Below are 19607 nucleotides of genomic sequence, written 5' to 3'. Positions count from 1 at the left end.
AACCAAACCGTTCTGTCTTTGAGCTGATGAATTGGAGAGAAAGGCTGTTCCTATTGCTCTAAGAGGAAGGACAAGAATGGCCCTAGGCTGCAGACAGGGAGAGCCCCAAGAGTTCATGCTGTTATGCCACTGGTCAGCCCTTTCTGGCACCCCATGGGCCAACATCACTGAGCCCTGAAACATGCACAGAAGGCACCAAATCATGCATTTGGTAACAGCGCAGCACCCTGCTGTCCCAGGCAGCAACCAGCTGCACCAAGGCTCATCGCGCATGCTGTCTACAGCCTGCCAGCCCTTCATACATCCCAGTACCTACAGAGAAAGGAGAAGCTTTGCCTTTGTTTTCCTTTTCATCTTTGTTCAAAGGATCGAGTTACTTACCACTTACCACTTTCTGGATGCAGAAGACTATTCACAGGATTCTTCCCTGCCCAGCCTTGCTGTCCGAGTTCTCTCAAGGTCCAAAACCTTCACCTGTGGCTTCTAGAAGCATTTCTAATCAGGGGAAAGCAAGTTTAAAAAAAAATCTACGCGTAGATATTTATCTACCTCAGACCGGATCACTTGTGCTAAAGAATTCTACAAAGATGTGGAGCCTGAAGCTAATTAAAATCACTCCAGATGGTTCTTGGCTTTATGTCAGACTCATTCAACGTGCAGCCCATAAGGGCTAGATTTGCAAAATGAAAGCTTGAACTCCAAGGTTCCTGCACTCCCACTGAGAAGTGCCCCACGTGCTAAGGGCAAGAGGAAGTTCAGATTTTTCAGACCTCACGTTTCATGCCTCACAGTGCCGGATAAAAACATTTCTGGAGGAAAAAATGGTTAAAATGGAGAAACTCTGATGATTTTGTGGAGGAATTTCAGAGACAGAGCCACAGTCATTGTCCTTTGTTGTCTGTTGATGATGCATGGACAAGCTAACTGCGGCAGCAGCTTTTTCAGCTGATCTTTTTGTCACTGTAAATGCTCCATTTCAAGTTTGGTGTTTATTATTAATAACTTAAAAAAATCTTCTAGTGAAGGCGGCAAGGGGCTTTTTGTTTCAGAAGGAACGCAATTAAAAAGCAGCAGACCAGATGCTGCAGCGCTTTTGAAATCCCCCCCGGGTGCCGATCACTGTTCGAGCCATGGTATTTCATTACATGGATTGCTGGCTCATTTCCAAGCAATAGTTCCTCTTTTGCCAGGAAGCTGAAGAAAGACTGTGCCTTCTGAGAAAATACTGAGCAACTTTTCTGGGAGCTGACTGCCATTTGAGTATCAGAAATATTTCCGTGTGGCACCAGATAGATTCTTATCTGAATACACACAGTTTAACATCTACAGGAACTATGTTCCATCAGAAAAAAAACCATGTTCCTTTGAAGACACATCTTCCAATGTTGAGACAGTGAAATTACAATACAGAAGTATTTAATAGGTAGTTCGTGTGTTCTGTGATCTTATGTATACAATTATGAAATAAGTTAAGACTTCTGTCACCCGAATGATTCATTCAAAACAGCAATGATAGCCTCTGACATGCATTACAGGCATGACTGCTAACACACTTCAACCAAGTTGCTTAACATCTCTGATGACTAGACTTGTTTTCTGTTACTTACACTATGTCTCAATTAATCACCACATTGCAGTTCTGCAGACTGGTTTTCTGCCTCAAAGGGACAGAAGAGTTTTTAAAGTCTCATGCAAAACATCTCATCTCTTCCTTAGGACAGGACTAGACATCATCTGGGATGTACTTTGGAGACACAATTAGAAACAAAACAGGAGATTAGCATCTAAAATAAATTAGAATCTTCTAATTTTCCCCTAACAGCTTATCTTCTTTAATATCAGGATAATTCCATGTCTCAGTAACACTCAGTGACTCAAGTTTTTGCAGAGGCAGTAACTCTCTTATCCTCTCTGTTGTACAATCTTCAATGCACAGTTTAAACAAACAAATAAATCTCAAAAGACATGCACTCTTAGAATTAAAGGAAAAGAACAAAACCTATCTAGTTACATCCAGTCTTTATACACTAAGGAAGCTACTATACAACTACAGCCTGCACCATTCACATATCCAGAAGCTGGCTCAGATGCTGTTTGTATATTAATTCTCATTTGGGCTCTCGCCAACATTTCATAAACTCATTTTTCTGGTGAGTGAGGGGATAAACTGATAAATACACACAGTATGGAGTTGGCACAACCTCAGCCCAGTGGGTCCTGCCAGCACGTCACGGAATGAAAGGATCTGTTCTGTCAAAGAACAGAAGGACAGTATGTCTTCCACATTGTATTCCTTGTTCCCAGTGACCTTGCGAGGCAATTCTCCTCCCTTGTATACGGAAACCCGGAAGCTTCAAATAGCTGCATAATAAATGAAACAATCTGTCTGCCAGGAGTACTCACCCATCATACTTGTCTTTCATCCTTGGCAAGGGCCTGATTCTCTTTTCTGAAACTCTTGGATATAGGCCACAGCTAACTGCACTTGGGCAAGGCAGAAAGTCACATCATCGGGTTTGGATTTTTCCTTGAATACATGAGGTAGTAAATGAGCAACGCACTAACCCAAAAGGCCACCAGATGCATCTTTCTCAGGGAGCTCAGTACAATAGTATTCTTCCTGTCTCTTTCCAACACAGCTTAACTACAAAAGTTTAACTTGATTGATATAACTGAAATAATGAAGTACAAAATACAAATCCTGCAGAGCCACTGTTTACCTCTTCTTTTTTTTCTTTGGTAATATCTTCTAAGACATACACGTTTTCATTTAGACAGCCTACGACTTTTAAGTACAGGCTATGGAAATGTAAGGCACAGTGACGGAGCCCATTCGGGGAGCAGAGCATCACTTGTGCCTGCTGGGAAATAACAGCTGACAGCTGAGCAGAACCAAGAAGAATCAATCCAGCCTTGTAGCTTGCATGCTCTTCCTGCTTTTCCAGATAAACCAGGCATGGCCAAAGGAGACAGGCTTTCCACATTGTAAATGGTGCAGCAATCAATTTGAACCACATGTTCCTCCTACTTCTTGCAAATACTGAAGCTTTATTGCACCAGGTCTCCTGAAGACAGCCAACTTCAATATGAATGACAGAAGACAAATAGGAGGGCAGACAAAAGAGGAACCCCTACATTTCGTAAGGGGAATCTTTCTCTTGGTCACAGACAAAAAGTCAGCCCCAAGAAAGAATGCAGAATTATTACACTTTCTCAGAAAACAGTTCAGAGTGAGCAACAGACACAGCTCTGCAAAATGAAGAAAAGCATGCTTATGCTTGCAGTAATTCAACAAAGATCTTTTTGGTTCCATAAGAAGTTACATTAGTGGGGGAGGAAGGGGAGAGAAATACCCTATAACAAAAACAACACAGTTCAAAGACAGCACTACAGTTTCAATCATCAAACTCTGGAGCCATAACAAACACTTGGTAATCTGAAAAAGATTAAATGGCTGCCATGTTAGAGTGTTCTGTGAGCGAGAGATAAATGAGAACACACCAAAGTATACCAGCTGAATAAAACCCGATTTGTTCTGCGTTCCAAGACGACACTGCTTTGTTGAGCTTCATAAGAAGAAGGAGATCGAGTCCAGCCAATGCTTCCCTGAACAGGAAAACCCCTGCCCTGCAAATCAACAGCAAGAGGAGCCAAAGGGTGGAACAAAGACCCTTTCAAGCACAGGAAAATTGAAGGAGGACAAAACAACTACTGTGAAAGAACCCAGACTTCTATACCCTACAACATTTTCAAAGCTGGGGTTTTACGGGAATTCATTACTTTACTTACACTTGATGTTAATGTCGTATTAGTTCTTTTAAATTATTTCCCTAACCCAAACCATCAGGAGCTAGCCGTGGCAAATTCAGTGTAAGGAACCGTGTGCACTTGCAGATCTGTTTGACAGCAACGCAGTTGTTCCAAATATCACACCAAGCATCCAGAGCTTTGTGGACCTTACAAAGCATTCTGAGAAAGAAAAACCTCAAGCTAGAAGCAACTTGTGTTAGCTCAGTGTGCACTGCCCGTGTCACTAGCTACCAAACAAATACCTACTGCAGATTAATACAAGACTTTAGCAAATAAAAGAAAAAAAGAGCAATATTTTAAATTCTTCTATGAGAAGGTTCACACAAGCAGACTCATTATCGTGACAGGTCCTGGAAATATCTGATTGGAAACTACAGAGGATCTTATTGCAGCATGTAAGAGATTGCATTCAGAAAGAGAAAAGGGGAAAAAAGTGGGAAAACACCCAAACACTGCCATCCTTTTAGGATGCCTTGAGAGGCAAAATGCAACTTTTTAATCACATCATGTTTGTCCTCTGGGCTTTCTCCATCCTTTGCTAAATTGAGATAGGAAGGTCCTGCAAATTTTTCTGAGACCGTTAATTTGGATTTTCTCCAAAATTAGGACACCTGTAAAACAAACAGTTTCCATATAAAAAAAATAAGGATGCAGAAGGGTTACTGAACTGATCTCAGAAATTCACTACATTGCAGTACACTGCATCCTGCCAGCACGTCCACTGGACTCCGTTATTTGTTTTAATAATGGGCTCTGTGTGGAAAGTTAAGTTTCCTAGGAACACAACTGAATTGCCATGAGTCTCTGGAAGGAAAAAAGATAAAGTAACATAGAAAAGCTTCTAAAAAAATCAGCTTTGGGCTGACTGGCCACTTATGTACTATTTATCAAAGAAATTGTGGTGTTATGTATCACAGAAATCAAAGGCCAACGAGTGACAGAAAAATAAAGCTTGTAGGAGTTTCCTGATCTATGGGTTTCACTGCAAACCTTTGTATAAAATGTCGTTTAAAAACAAAAATATTGAACTGCAGCCAACTCCTCACCAAAGCACAGGAATAAAAGGCATAGGATAAAAGAACGGAGCATGGGGATACAGCATGAAAGATGTCAGAAGAGTTTGAATGAATTCTGTGAAATATGATCTATTGAAATTGACGCTACCAGAATGTCATGCAAAAGTCAGACCAGTAAAACTACAAAATTTGAGGTCTGCAATTAATTTCTCTCATGCTTAAAGCACTACCATAATTATGTTTTGCCCTTTTCACACTTTAATAGCAAAATACTTTTGTTTGATTTTTCTTCCCGCTTGCCATGTCTCCCTTAACAAGTGCAACATTACTGGTCTGAACTACTGAAACAGAAGGAAAAACTCATTGCCACCATTAATATGTAAATGAAATGGGCTGTTTGGCTAAAGCCAGGTAATCTTCATTCCTATCACAGAATCATAGAGTGGCCCGAGTTGAAAAGGACTATAATTATCATTCAGTTTCTTGAAACACAAGCTTACAGCATGGAGAATAAACATAAACATAATAAACATGATGCTGCTATTAAGCCAGCTAAATTGTGATCATATTGAGACCTTCGTGCGCACATCTGTAACAGAAGAACTGGTTTAACTGCTCTCAGTTTTTCCTCAAATAATGTTCATCATTACTTTGTGAGCCCAAGTAATTCAAGACCTATCAAACTCCTCCCTGATATTCTGAGCTGTACAATACTTAAGTATGCATAGGTAAACTGAAGTCTAAAAGTGTTAGACTAATTTGGTCATTTTTTTTGTGACAGAAAATGCCTCTAGGCAGAATGAAGTACAGAGACTTCTGGCTTTTGCTTGGGCCAGGAAGTAAACCAGCACTTTGCTTTCTCAGTTGTGTGACTTCCAGCACCTCTAGCACTGCATGCAACTAACAGGATGAGCTTCATCTTCCGTCCTGACACCTCCCATCAGTGCCACTGCAAGCCCCTTACGCTGCTGCAACACCCTCCGAGGAACACGCCAGCTGCAATGCTGCTACTGCTCCACTCCTCCCCGCTGACCTGTGAAGAATGCAACATTTTGAACTGCATGCTTGGAACACGCATTCAAACATCATAAAAAACTCGTTCAAAGTCAAAGCTTAAGGGTTTGTAGTTGTTGTTTTAGGTATTTGGCAGTACCTGCAAATAGAGCCTGCCCATAGTGCGGGCCAAAAGGCCAGGTCACAACTTGGACACCTTCAACACATCAAAGATTTGGCAGCCAGCTTAGAAATGCATTTTTCAAATGAACAGTCAAAGTCAACCAGCTTCTGGATTATGTGATCCACATTAAAGGGGCAAAAGCAATGTGCCTTCTTGATATATTGCTTGCTAGGAACATAACTGCTTACCTGTGGTTATTATCACTCAAGAATAAGAAAGAACATTTTCACAATAGGTTATTTATGAAAGTAATATGGAACCATAAATTTGCAAAGAAAAGAAAAAGGAAAGAACAGCTCTTCTGTTTAAGGTTGTGAGGAGAGACAACTAAAGGAAATTATTCAGACATGCCTCCCCATCTCCAGATATCCCAGCTGAACACAAGTTACAAGACTGCTAATTCCATAGAGCATGGGAACACTGAGAAGTTGACAAAAAAGCTCAGCTGCTGCCCTTGCATGTTGTACAAAGGCTCAGAGACAGAGAACAGACTCACACTTTGCATTTTTTCACCTATATTCAACCTGTGACTCCAACTTGTGGCTGCACCAAACGTGCTAGAGGCACTCACCATAGTTTTCACCATCTGCATTACTGTCACCTCTCCAACAGGAAAAGGTTCTGCTCACTGATATTACAGCATGACTTTCTTGGAGATTATCTAGTCAAGAATTTAGTAGATTAAAAAAAAAATTGTTTAGTGTGAAAATTTGCCAGATCTCCAACCACAACTTTGGATAAAAGCGAGACAGACAGGATGCTGCAATTCCAATTTTTTGGAAAAAAAAAAAAAAAAAAAAAAAAATTGCATCAGAGGGACACAGTCAGCATAGGAGAGTGGCTTCTGGAGTGACACCAAGGGAGAGCCTAACTGGAACCTGTGAAAAGATCAAACAAACCAAAAGCTTCTCCAGCCTCTTTTTCAAGATGACAAAGCCCCCTTTCCCAGTTACTCCCTTAGTTCTCTCCCCATCTCATTAATACACAGGCATGCAGGATGTAAAGTCTAAACAAACGGAAAAAAAAAAAATCTCTCAGAAGCTTTATAATACATTGTGAAGTCCTAGAGAACATACAAGGCACACTACAAGTGCCAGGTCTGCCATCCAAGGACATCCTACAGCAAGGTCCCCCAGCAGGACCTGCATTCAGGCTACTGCAATAGCACAACAAGCAGACAATACACACAGTGCATAACCAACACGTTTCTGAGCAAGCAACAAGCATGCAGTCTACCCCAGCTACACAGTACGTCAGGAGTCACACAGCAGCAGAACAACTGTGCTCTCCAAAACAAAAGCACTTTACCTGTGATATCCCTTCAGAGTTCCACATGCGGCTCCAGTTGTGCCCCCACCCCCAAGTCATCTCAGCTTTAAACAACTTGGAAAGCAGAGAGACTGAGGTACTACAAAGTGCATCTTCTTCGGTGTTTGTAGCTTCACAAAGTTCCCTGACAAATTACTTTGAGAGATTTAGTGGTTAAGCAATTTGAAAATGATATTAAGCTCAATTTCCAAAGTAAGTCTCTGATCAGAAGATTGTAAGCACACTCTTCCTTTACTTACTGCAATCTCATCCATCAGAATGTCAAGCAAAGCCTAAAGGCCAAAAGAAATAATACCCAAAGCACAGAGACACAAGCAGGCTGGCCTTTTGAAGCCGCCTTTAACTTGCACTTATTAGGCAATAGCGTGCTCTTTGTAACTGAAACAAAATTAAATGCAGCACAACAAGCACATACACTTCCATTTCAGTCTGCCTGGGACACCTTGCTTAGCACAAGAACTCTCAATTACATGTGCCTGACAGCATTATTTGGGCTTTTAAGATAAGGCCTAGATATGTCTGTCTTTCCTTTGAGGCGTTTGGATGCTCATACTACTGCATCACAACAGTGACTGAAAAGGGCTGAGCATACAGCCTGGCTTGGAGAGCTCTGATTCAAAGCAGAGCTGAACAGCCCCTGCGGTTTGGGTAAAGCAAACAAACCAAACAGCCCTCCACTGAGACTCACTGCACTTTTCCTGTACTAGGATCAACTTACCGGAAAGCAGAAGCAGCAAGGAAATCAACTTCCAGGAAGAAATGACCTAAACCATAATACAAGTAGGGAATTTCTCATCTCCACTAGAAGTAATGCATAAATCCTTCCCTTGACAAACTCTATCCATCTCAGGGCACTACAGAGAGTGCTGCTGACAAGAAGGATCAGCATTTTGGTACCAACCAGATGAAGCTCAGCTCCTTGGTACCCTCCTAATCTCTCCTCATTTATTTCATATGCAGCAAAGGGACAAGGTTATTTTTAATGGATATTTTTCTGTGTAGGAGTCTGAAATAATTTTACAAGTTAAACCTAACAATCAAGCTGAACTTTGCTCTACCAGCAGCAGAATTTGTATCCACTTAAGTGGATAATCGCTCTAAGTGTTTATAATGATTGTGTTTACAGAAGCTTTATTTGACTGCATCAGTGTAAAATGTGACCAAGTAGAATGCCACATGAGCTTAGACAAGGCTTGGCTGTGATAAGCCGACTCCGTTTGGATTTGGCAAAGCTGCTGAAGCATACTGATAAGAACGTTATCCAATTTAACTAGATATATTGTGGCCTAAGTACTTTAAATGCCTACAGAAGGCCTTATTCAGGGAGAAGATGGGGATTAATTGGTAACCACACAATCTACAACCACATATTGTAGAATATAAAACACTAGTTCATTCCTAGGAAAAATATTAATCATGAAAATAAAAGACTTCTCCCTTTGACACAGCATTATTTAACCAAAACCTGCAGCACTGGGAAGTGCTGGAAAAGCCCAACCACAGCTTGGGGAAACGATGCTCCATCATCCAAGAAGAATTCTCAACCTGACTTTGGTTCTCAGCACTGACTTACATACTTCTCACTTAAAAAACTTAAAAACCTAGACTTAACCTAATCTCTACCATATTCAGAAATGCAGTAATTTACACATTAGAATATGAATTATTGCCATAAATATACATTTTACTTGCATTTCATTTATAACTGTATATTCACTAAATGCACAATATACTACTGTGTGCTTCAGTTAAGCAGTACTTTGAATCTAGCACATCATTTTAACTATATATACTTGAATGTATATGCTTGACCCTCAGAGGATCTGGTCAGAAGAACAAACATGCGAAGCCAGCACTGCTAGGACTTATGTTGCCAGCAGCTCTTGAAACACTAAGAACACTTACTGCAGTGTGATGATGGAGAGTATTTTCTTCTGGCGTGAGTTCAGTGAAAAACAGCAATGATTTTGCATTCAAAAAATCAAAACGCAGATCTGAGAAAATGAACATACTGCTGCAAAAAGTTATTGGCTTTCAGCTTGGAAATTAGGTTTACATACAGCAAAGCACAAGACACAAAGATTGGGCTCACAGTTACTAAGCGGTAAGAGAAGAAGGAAATAAGCAACAGAACCATACACATGGAGGAGATTTAAACTAAAAACAGATTCAGGTCACAAGAGCTCCTTTGATTTGCCCTTTTCCCCAGCTAGGAGATGCAATAAAAAAGGAAAGAATGTGACATAGGCAGAGAGCAGTCAGCCATAAAGGGTTGGCCTGTTCTGGCTTCACTCTGCATTCCTTCAATACATATCTATATAAAATTCCAAGCAAATAAACATTTCTCTTTGCCTCAACTGCCACCCACTGGAAAAGGAAAGCAACATTAATTCCAATTTGCAATAGCCTAAAATAGGTCAGAAAACCAGTCTGACAGATACCGCTAGTATTGCCTGCACTAAAGTTCTGGAGTTGCCTTGCAAATTTTAGCAGCACTGCTAGAAATGGGAAAGCTTGCAAATTAAACTAAAGCAGAAAACAGCAGCAAGCAGAAGCAGCACTTCTCCCTGCCCCAGCAGGCAGGTGTTTCAGTTCTAGTACCAAGGTTTCAGAAAGGAGCTGGAGTTTGCAAGGCTGAAGTGAGAGGGCATTGGGGTTGGCTGTATCACTCTGACAAATGTAGTCTAACAAGGATAGGTGGCATCACGCAGCCCAGCATCTGTCATCACTGCACCGTGCTGCTCCTGCTGCAGCCACCTCCATCGCTACACTCACACTGCTGCTCTTGGTTTACAACCGTAATCCATCAACTTCTGTGCGTAGATGGCAGTGGCACTGCTGCTTCCCCCTGGCAGCATCAGCCCTGATTTCCCCTGTGATGGGCAGCTTCAACGAGCTCATGTGGTGCCTGCTGGGAATCAAGTTGGTGGTGCAGGTCCAGTAGCTTTACCTTCTAAGCATCAACTCAATCTGAGAAAGCTCACTGGAAAAAAAAAAACCAAAAAAACAGTACAAACTCCTGGCTGCCACAGAGCATTATCATCCACTTTAAGTGAAGCTTATTCTAATTTCTGGTGTATGTGTTTAGTCTAGCTGAAGTACTAAACTGGAATAGCAATAGCATAACATTTGCATGCAGAACCATGCATGTCAGATCCAATGCCAGCAGTGTAACTGCACGCTGCGCTTTGAGGGTGACATCAAAAGTCACTCTCAGAGTGAAACAGACTTTCCTGTAGACGTGCATTCTGGTGAACCTGCATAGAGGCTGTGATGGCACAGGTACAGAAGTCAGCAACCATGGCTGAGAACAGCAGGGAACTCACCCTGCATGATGCAGAAATGTCCTGACTTTCTGGAGAAGAAATCAACCTCTCTTCAAATCTCTGAGACCAAATAAGTGGGGACAATCAGATTCCCAGAGATTCTCCCACACTTTTCTCAAGTGTATATCCAGTGAAGCAAGTTTTGCTAACAGATGAGCTGAGAGGTACACAATGATTCTAGATTCCCTCACTGTAAGGGCCTGAGGAAACTGCAGGAAAATGAAACAAACAGACTAAGGGCATAATGCAAGTCCCATGGGGATTAATAGGAGGATCTGTTAGTTCTTTAGTCCAAATCCCACATTTCTGCAAGAAGGCCTGCAGGAAAAAAAAATCTACTGGGAGAGAATTATCTAGTAACATTCCTTCTATTAATATTGAGAAACACAAGTGAGTGTAATATGAGAGAATTCTTACAATTTCCTGACAGATAGATCCGCTGTGGATATTTGCCCACGAATGCTGATGGCCACTGCAGCATTCCCAAGTCATTAGTAAGAATATCTGAGTTCATTGGAGGCCACAGGCGTTGGCTAACACATGCTCAAGAGAACAGCTGTTGAGCAATTCACAGCTCAGCAAAGACAAAGCATTAATGGACCAGCACCCTGAATGCAAGCAACAATCATTATCACTCAGTGAGCAGAAGAAGCAGCCTATTAAACAAAGAAAAATCTATCAGCATTGAAAGCATCTATTATAAACCTACTCCTTACATGCAGAGACACTTGTAGGACCAAAGGTTTCAGATCCTACTGCAAGATTGTTTATTAATTTAATCAGGAGCGGAAACAGTTAATTACCAAAACCAGAAGTCCTAGCAGTGCCTCCCTGATGCAAGACGACCATCCATGCTCACTTACAGGGATGTACATTAAACAGTTTTCAAAATAAGCAGGACTAAACCTTACCTTCACAAGAGCTTTCAGTAATACATTCTCACAAACAGTGCATTCTGTAGCAAGCGAAGTATCGAGTTCTGCAGTCCAACATGTACTAACATCACCAGCGAAGGTACCAAATACTGCTTCCTCCAGTCATTTTGTCACACCAGCAAAACGCGAAGTCACCAACACAAAGACATTACAAAACACACCGTACAGATCTTGAGATAAGATCTACAGGACAGGCAGTGTTGTATCACAAACACAATTGTCCAAAGTTACTGCACTGTGCCTGTTCATACTCATTTTCCAGCACAATACAACAAGGATTTAATGGCCCCTGCTAGCTGCTGGCTGGATCACACTTTCTCAATTCTTACCAAATTCTTTATGCAGAAGGCTTTTTGAGGAGAATTTTCTTTTAAGGGAGAGTTACAGGATTCCTCCTTTGCTGAAAAAAGAATCAAGTTCAGCCCCTGCTCAGAGTCAGAGGACCTCTGCTCTCAGCAGCCACCAAACATGTTAGCAACAGCTTAGCTGCACTGCTTTTGGACTCACTGGGGAATTTCCCAGGAAAAGGCACTCTGCAGAAGCCAAGCTTAACACTGAGCCTGTCCGCTAGACATTCTGGATCAGCTTTTCAAGTATCCACCTACATCTTCAAGAATCTACATCTACAAATTACAGAAAAGCTCTCAAACTTCATTATCTGAAGGGTAAACCTGACACACAGCCAAGAACGCTTCTCCCATAAGCTGTGTCTAATATTTAGTGTTAAAACATGAACAAAATTAGTACAAAGGAGCACTGACTAAACACTCGGATTTCATGAATTCCTTAGACAGAGCAACCACGGCAAAGCCTGAACTGCTCTTCTGGAAAGAAACCAGAGAGTCTGTGGAAGAATGAAAAGCACAAATGAGGATTTCAGTGGATTTCTAGTAAATAGGCATTGATGAAGGGGAGGGAAATAAATAAATAATTTGAATGCTCCAAAGGCAGGTTGACATTTGAGTACTAAAAGCCATGCCATTTTCCCTCTTTGTCACCTCATGGTAACAGAGCTGCCATCCAACAAAGCTGAGCTGACAGAGCTTTGGGCTGAGCAGCAGTAGGACTTCACAGCTCACGGAGGGGGAAACAGAGCTGGGGCTGAGGCTTACATTTACTGCAAATGTTTCAGGATATGCGGTATTCACAGCAAGTAGCTGGGTTTTAACCACGCCTATCAACACTCAAATCATAGATGAGACTGCAGAAGACTCAACACAATTCAAATCAGAGCCACTCATGCAGAGATGTATTAACTAAACAAGACCAGATTTCACTCAGGCTACTAAGGAAAAGTATGAGTAATGGCAGGATAAGAATCCACGTTACAAACCCATTTTCTTCTCCCAAGTGGGTAGCACCTTAGAATTCTGGGGAATACAAAGAGGTGCTGCTTTTTATTGTTTAGACAGATCTGAAGGATTGCTCATCAGGAAACGGCAAGTGCACATCTCCTTCCTTTAGAAGTCATCCATAAGCTTTTCCTGATAGAAAATTACATTCAACAGAAAAAAAAACGAGCAGGAAAAACCAAAAGGTACCATAAGAAATACTCAGCAGTTTCAGGCACTTTTTTTGTTGTTGTTGTTGGAAAAATATCCTCAAAGAATTTATTTTATGGTCTGCCTCTTCAGTTTGCAGCTACTGCTACACATCTGCCTCAGGTCATTTCCTTCTTGCAGCCAGAAACAGTCAAATCCATCATCATTCAGAAAATAGCGACAGCTAATTTAATAGCTTCAAAACGTAACTTACTGCGTGGATGGCAGAGCACCTTTCTGTCACTGAAAGGCTGACATACGGCTCCATTTACATTCATTTTCATTAAAGAAAAAGGCAACTATGAAAAGAAGAAAATCAGAAAGATGCAGCTGTACACACAGTATTTCCACTGTCTGTATCAGTGGTACTTCTCCTAGAAGAGTCTGGTCCAGATCAGAACAGAAATATATGTTACACCGCTCCTGTGAAGGCCAGATTCGCGATGTCCCTGGTACTCCTGCACCAGATCCCTCATTTCTTAATCCTTCCTGGTGACTCTGAGAACAGCAGCAGAATGCCGGAGCAGTTGGTACAATCCAGGCGGCCCTATGGGGTTAGTGGCTGCAGGCTACTTCCTACAGGGCAGACTTCTGCAAGATTATTAAACACATACCATACAAAGGTCATGAAGCAACTCCGGCTTGGAGAGGTAATGTCTCAGCAACAAAGCATAAAAACTCTCTTAAAAGCAGTTAAAAATAATCACCTTTCAAATGAGAACCTAACACGAGTCACTTCAGTATTATTTCTACCAGGGCCATGGAGAGCTCTCACAGCTCATCTCTTCACCATATCTTTGCAAAGCACAATCAAGTGGATGTGGGGAGATGAATTTTCCTGTGCTGCCCAAAGAGCTCTGAACAAGAACAGGCAGTTTTCTCCCTTTCCCAGCTCATTCCTTTGATTTCATGTACAGCTCAACAGAATCAAATTCTGCATCGATATCACAGAGGTAAAGAAAGAGTCAGAGAAAGCTGATAAGTTTTGTTGTGGAGCAGAGAAAGCAGTTATAACAACAGCTGGAACATAAATGGATCTCATGTTTATTAGACACCTTTTGGCTAGAACCTGACAACCAGGATGGAGACAAGAACAACTCTAGAGTAAAGAATCCCCTGGCCTTTCTCATCAATGGATGATTAAATGAGGAATTAGGTTCCTAACGAAGCCAGTCAGCCCTCAGACTCTGCTGGTAAATCCCCTGTCATCTGTCATTCAGCTCTGACTCATGTGCAATAGCCATTTCAGTCTCTAGCCTATTTCTTCTTCCCTCCGTCTGTTTTATGGTAGGTTAAATATGTACTTTATATATTTAACGGAGAGGATGGCAGACCACAGATACGTGATGTATTTTGACTGCAGCACCGAGAGACACACCTGAGTTAGCCTTAGGGAACTTAAATACCTGGGTCAGTGAACCCAATACTGGCAGCATACCTCAGTGCTGGCCAACACCTGGGAAGTAATTACACTGCACAGTACGCACTAAGGCTCACATTGCTGCAGCTTTGCTGTAGATGCTACTGCAGTTTGGTGGATCAGAAACTCACTGTGGTGCACCCAGACATGCTGCAGTCCCAGCCCTGTGGTGGCAGTGCTCCTGTGGAGTGAGGGCTGGTGTAGGGGCTCCTCTTGGCAGGTGCTGCAGCCAGAGCTGAGCAGTGTGGCATGGGTGGAGGAGCAAAGCAACAGGGCGACACCAGAGGCCTTCCAACAGAAACCAGGACAGATGGTGAATTGTAACTACTAGGCCCCAAGGCACTCAATTTGAGATGAGTTTCAATTCTGATGACTGCAGCTTTTAGACGTTAGAAGAAGCCTCTGAGACCTGAAAGCTTGTATACCTTTCCTAGGAAAGCAGTTATTTCAAGAGGTGTCATCTTTCCAGGTTTTGCTGCCATTTCCTTGAACTGTGTAGTATCAAATAATTGAGTTTTCTTTGAAAGACTCTTCTAAAGGTTTCTCTTTAACCAACGTAGCTACAAAACTTCAGAAGTTCTCTACTTCAGAAGTAACTTCTAGTTTAAAAATACTTCCCTCTTTACGCAGTACCTTTTCAACTAGCTGTGTGATCAGAAAGCTCCATCTGTTCTCTAACACTCTTCCATAGTTCCATCCAACGAGAACATTGTAACCCACCTCTCATCAGGCATATCTATACAGGAGGGTCACAACTATGAAATACGTGTTTGAAAATTGTTCAGAACAATCCAAGCACCTTCCTGATCACACCAATTCAGGGGCACAGAATTACCTTGCCACATACTCAGTACCTGAGTGTACATTACAGCCACATAACACTACAGGTTCTTATACTTCTGTGTCAGCCACTGAGTGGCAGCAATTCCTTCGTACCTATGTCAGAATTACGAGATGTAGGATGAAAATTTCCAAGTATTGCTAGATTGCAATTTGTTTATCGCACCTCTAAACTCTCTGAAGTTTAGCATTACATACAAACGTGCAAATGATGCCCACTGAAATACTTGTTCACATGCCTTACTTCTTAAACGATTGTTTTCAAAAGCTATATGTTTTGCTTGCTTGATAAGCATACTCCTTTACAAGTTTGTTAAATTCAGTTTTACAGAGAGATGGCTGAAAAAACAGAACACTTTATACTCAATGAAAGTGCATGGATCAACATTGAAACTGCCAGCATTTAAGCGTTCCTTAACCTAAAACACATAACTGCATTTTAAAAACAGATTTCAGTTACGAAACCCACAAACACACCCTAATCCATGCGTTGCACCCTCTTACATTTCATTCTTTCCTCCAAATTCCCATAGCACCGCCTGGGGTAACTGAAAACCAGCAGTCCAACAGTTAAACATAAACTGTAATTTCTGTGAAGCAGTCCTTTTCAGGGACTAAAAGAAATCAGAAATGCTGCATATAAGCTCTTATGATTATAGCTCAAGATCTCTTGTTCGGAAAGCTGGCTGTATCGGTTGCGTTGGGTTTTACTGCCTATGTGATCGATACAACACTGCACAACGTTATTGGACAGAAGGGTAGGAGAGCAGGACGGGCTGCTTCCTGGCTTACTGCAGTGTTAACAGAGCGTGAGAGGCCAGGCCAAGGTTCAAATGAGCTGTGACAGAAGCCGGACGCACAGGAGCACCCAGAATTTTGACGCACGCTATTCGGAGAGATGTTTAGGAGTTGCAGTCCTGACTTTAAACTAACACTTAAGGCCAGGAAAGGTGCGAGCACTGCTCGCCCACACCTGCAGTCAGTGTGAGTTCGGCTCTGCTCCTGCGGCTGCCCGGAGGTGGAGGCACACGGTGTGTCTGTACCACCGCTGTGCTTCCTGAGCACCCCGTGGTGAAGCAGCACAGCCCGGTCAGCAGAGCCACGCACACCTTACTGCGGTGTTTCATACCGTAATGAGAGCGGGGAATTCCCCAGCGATGAGCTGAATACGGGTTTCTGAGAGATGCATGCCCGACGCACACAGAAGGAGGGGGCACTGCTGCTCCCCCAGTCCTACTGTCTGCCAGCTGGAAACCGAGCGTGGGGAGGACGGGGCATCACCTGCCTCACACCCACTGCCGCCCACAGACAGAAACTGAGCATCGGCGAGCAAGGGTGGGAAGAGAAAAAAGAAAAAGAAACAGAAAAAAGAGTAAGAAGTTGGCGTTACCCGTCTCGGCGACCGGGAACCAGCCAACCCCGCGTCCCTGCCGAGGGCTGAGGGCACACGGAGCTCGTTACCGCCTCATCTCCTCGCACGGGACGCAGCCCCTGGGCCGGCCGCTGCCGGACCTGCCCCGCTCGGGCCCGCGCTTGGCGGACGACCCGGCCCCATCCCGGCACCGCCGGGGCTCGGCTCCCCGAACCGGCCAACGCGCACGGGCCCGAGCTCGGCCCGCGCCGCAGCCCCCAGCCTCAACACGGAGGCGCTCCGAGGAGGAGCTCCGCCGCCGCCGTGCCCCCCTCCCCCCGGGAGCCCCACGGAAGCCGGATCCCGTCTCGCTTCCTCATTCACCCCGCGCCGGGCGGGGCGGGGCGCGGCGCGCCGAGCGGAGGGTGCCGCCGGGCTAGGGGGGGCCAGGTGCCAGCACTCACCGCTCCCACGGGGCCGCCGCTGAGTTCCGGACGCTATCCCCGCCGAGAGCGAGACAGAAACTGAACGACAGAGCAGCGCCCGCCGCCGTAACCCGGCCCGGCGCTCCCCGCCCCGCGCTCCGCCCAAAGGGGCGCGCTCACCTGCAGCCGCCGAGCTCCGCCCCGGAGGTCTGAGGTGCTGTGAGCGCCCTGCTCCTCAGCCCTGCCCGCTTCAGCCCCGCCCGTCGGGCAGCCCGGTGCTTCACCCGCGTCCGGAGCGGTGCTGTTAACGCCGGGCCGCGCCTGAGGCGAGGAAAGGGTTTTCCTTGGCCCGGGCGTGAGGCGCGTGCGGGCTGAGGAGCCGTAGCCCGGCTGCTGCGCGCCTCTGCCCTGCGGGGAGTGGCTTTCAAGTTTCCTCACCGCTTTGCCGCACTTCCTCTTCCAGGCTCTCATTTGAAATAATATTTTGGTGGCTTAAGAGCCGTGGTGTTGTTAGAGTGGCAGGGCCGAAGCTGGGCGGGCTCCCTCGGTGTTCCCGAGGCGGCGGCCCTGTGTGGGCCTCGAGTCTTCGGCGGCGGTCTGTGTGGGCCTCGAGTCTTCGGTGTGTACGTGTGGAGCTCAAGTAGGAGAGGACACGGAATCACAGCGTGCCCCGAGTTGGAAGGGACCCGTGCGGATCATGGATTCCAACTGCCAGCTCCACACGAGACCCTCCAAAAATGAGCCCACGTGTCTGCGTGTGGTACAGATGATTCTTGAACTCGGTCAGCTCAGTGCCGTGACCACACGGCCTGTTCCACACCCACCACCCTCCGCTGCAGAACCTTTTCCTGAACGCCTTCTGCCCAAAGCAGACTTCTGTCATCGTTTTCTAACTCATGCTGGTAATCCTATTACTAAGTCAAGTGTAATTACTCTTATGTATTCATCTTAAGCGATGTCATTCTGATCCAGCAGAAAGCAGCGATGAGGCTCCCGACTTTTCTGGCATGACAGTAATGGCAGCTGTTTTTTCAGGTGGGTGCCGGGGTGCTGCTGAGGGCTGCGATTGACCATCGCGAGGCTGTAGTCATCTCTGGAAAGCCGGGTCCCATCTGTGTGGTGTCCAGCTTCTTCCCTGAAGGTTTCACTTCGTGCTCACAAGGTGATGTGGCAGTTCCTCAGTTTTCTGATGTCAAATCTGAACGTCTATAATGAGTTTATAAATCAGCCTTCCTGACGTATTTATTTATTTTAATATATGTGGAGTTTGAAGTAACTTACTTTAAGAGGAAAACAGCAGCAGCTGACAGTTCTAGTAGTTAATAATCTGTTGGGTGAAAGCAAGACAGTGGAAGAGTCTTTGGTCACTTCTTTTTTACTTTTGCTGCAGTTGAACTATGCATTACTTTGTACATTTCTTAGACCTATTTTAGTGGTTGGGTTTTTATTCAACATATTGTTTTTAGCTCGAAAATATGAATAATGTTTGCGTGCTTTGGAACAGAACAGCGTTGAATGAACTGTAACGTAACAAAACATGCATGAGGACACCGGTTTTAAACTTACACACATTGCTTCTGAAATTTGAGGAACTTGATACTCATGAGCAACTCATGAATGTTGAGTTTACAACAGCAAAACTAAACCTACTTTGAAGGAGAGGGAAAAAGCAGAAACTAATTCTGGCAGAGCGATTTTCCTCATTTAATGCTTGCATTTTCTATTTTGCCAGGCTTCACTGAATTTCATTTAATGTGATGTTCTTAATGTTGCAGCAAGCCATTTGTTAACACCTATTATGTTTAATCATTTAGAGTATCGTTTTGCAAAAGTCTTTCTGAAACAGACAGTCCTTCCTGTTCTCGACAGTGAAAACTGTAAGGTCTAAAGAGGTTTGACTCTTCTGCCTTTGCTTAGTCTGTACTGGGTTCAACTTTACTTCCTCATTCAGTCCTAATTAAAAGTTTGGCCTGTAGGAAATGGAGAATATTCTCATCTACTAGAGAAATATGGCTTTAGGAACTTGGGATGTTTCATGGTACTGAGAGGCTCTCTCACTGACTGATTATTTTCTGTAATTTTGCTTTTAAAACTCAGCAGTGCAAAATATGTGGTAACACTTGTGATGTTACTGCTACAGCAGGGGTTCCTTCATCAGAACAGAATCCTGATGCAACTGAGGAGGCCCTATCAATGTATTTTATGTTCAGTGGAATTGAGGAGGGGATGAAAACCGGTTACTGTTGGACAGCGTTTTGCAGTGTTCTGTGTCAGTTTCTAGGTGAATATTAAGGTGTGCTGTATTTCATTGAGATTTCAAGGGAACTCTTGGGGAGGGGTGGAAACAAAGATGTGGAGGACAAGGATGTGAATATTATTGCCTTCCATTGTTCTGAAATGCACCTGGAGATATTTTAAATCATCCTGAGTCTTTTTT

At 43.8% G+C, this 19607-nt stretch overlaps 1 protein-coding gene across 14 annotated transcripts in view; it reads right to left on the bottom strand.

Annotated features, from left to right (window-relative positions):
• PRKCD (protein kinase C delta) overlaps positions 1 to 17572 on the bottom strand; it is a 63620-nt gene extending 46048 nt beyond the window's left edge. For 3 of the 14 annotated variants that reach the window (XM_015292766.4, NM_001006133.2, XM_015292767.4), the window contains exon 1: positions 17210 to 17323. The gene's annotated coding sequence lies outside the window, so the exon portion shown is untranslated. Of the gene's footprint in view, positions 1 to 381; positions 3661 to 6574; positions 6665 to 7311; positions 7468 to 9237; positions 9635 to 10282; positions 10316 to 17209; positions 17324 to 17350 lie in introns of those variants that run through there. The other 11 variants (XM_040646176.2, XM_040646178.2, XM_046899863.1 and 8 more) reach the window with 7 other exon arrangements.
• Positions 17573 to 19607: the final 2035 nt, after the last annotated feature.

Source organism: Gallus gallus, chromosome 12, assembly GCF_016699485.2.
Source record: "Gallus gallus isolate bGalGal1 chromosome 12, bGalGal1.mat.broiler.GRCg7b, whole genome shotgun sequence".
Lineage (NCBI taxonomy): Eukaryota > Metazoa > Chordata > Aves > Galliformes > Phasianidae > Gallus > Gallus gallus.
Note: the sequence above shows the minus strand (reverse complement) of the source record. Positions and strands in the feature narration are given on the sequence as shown.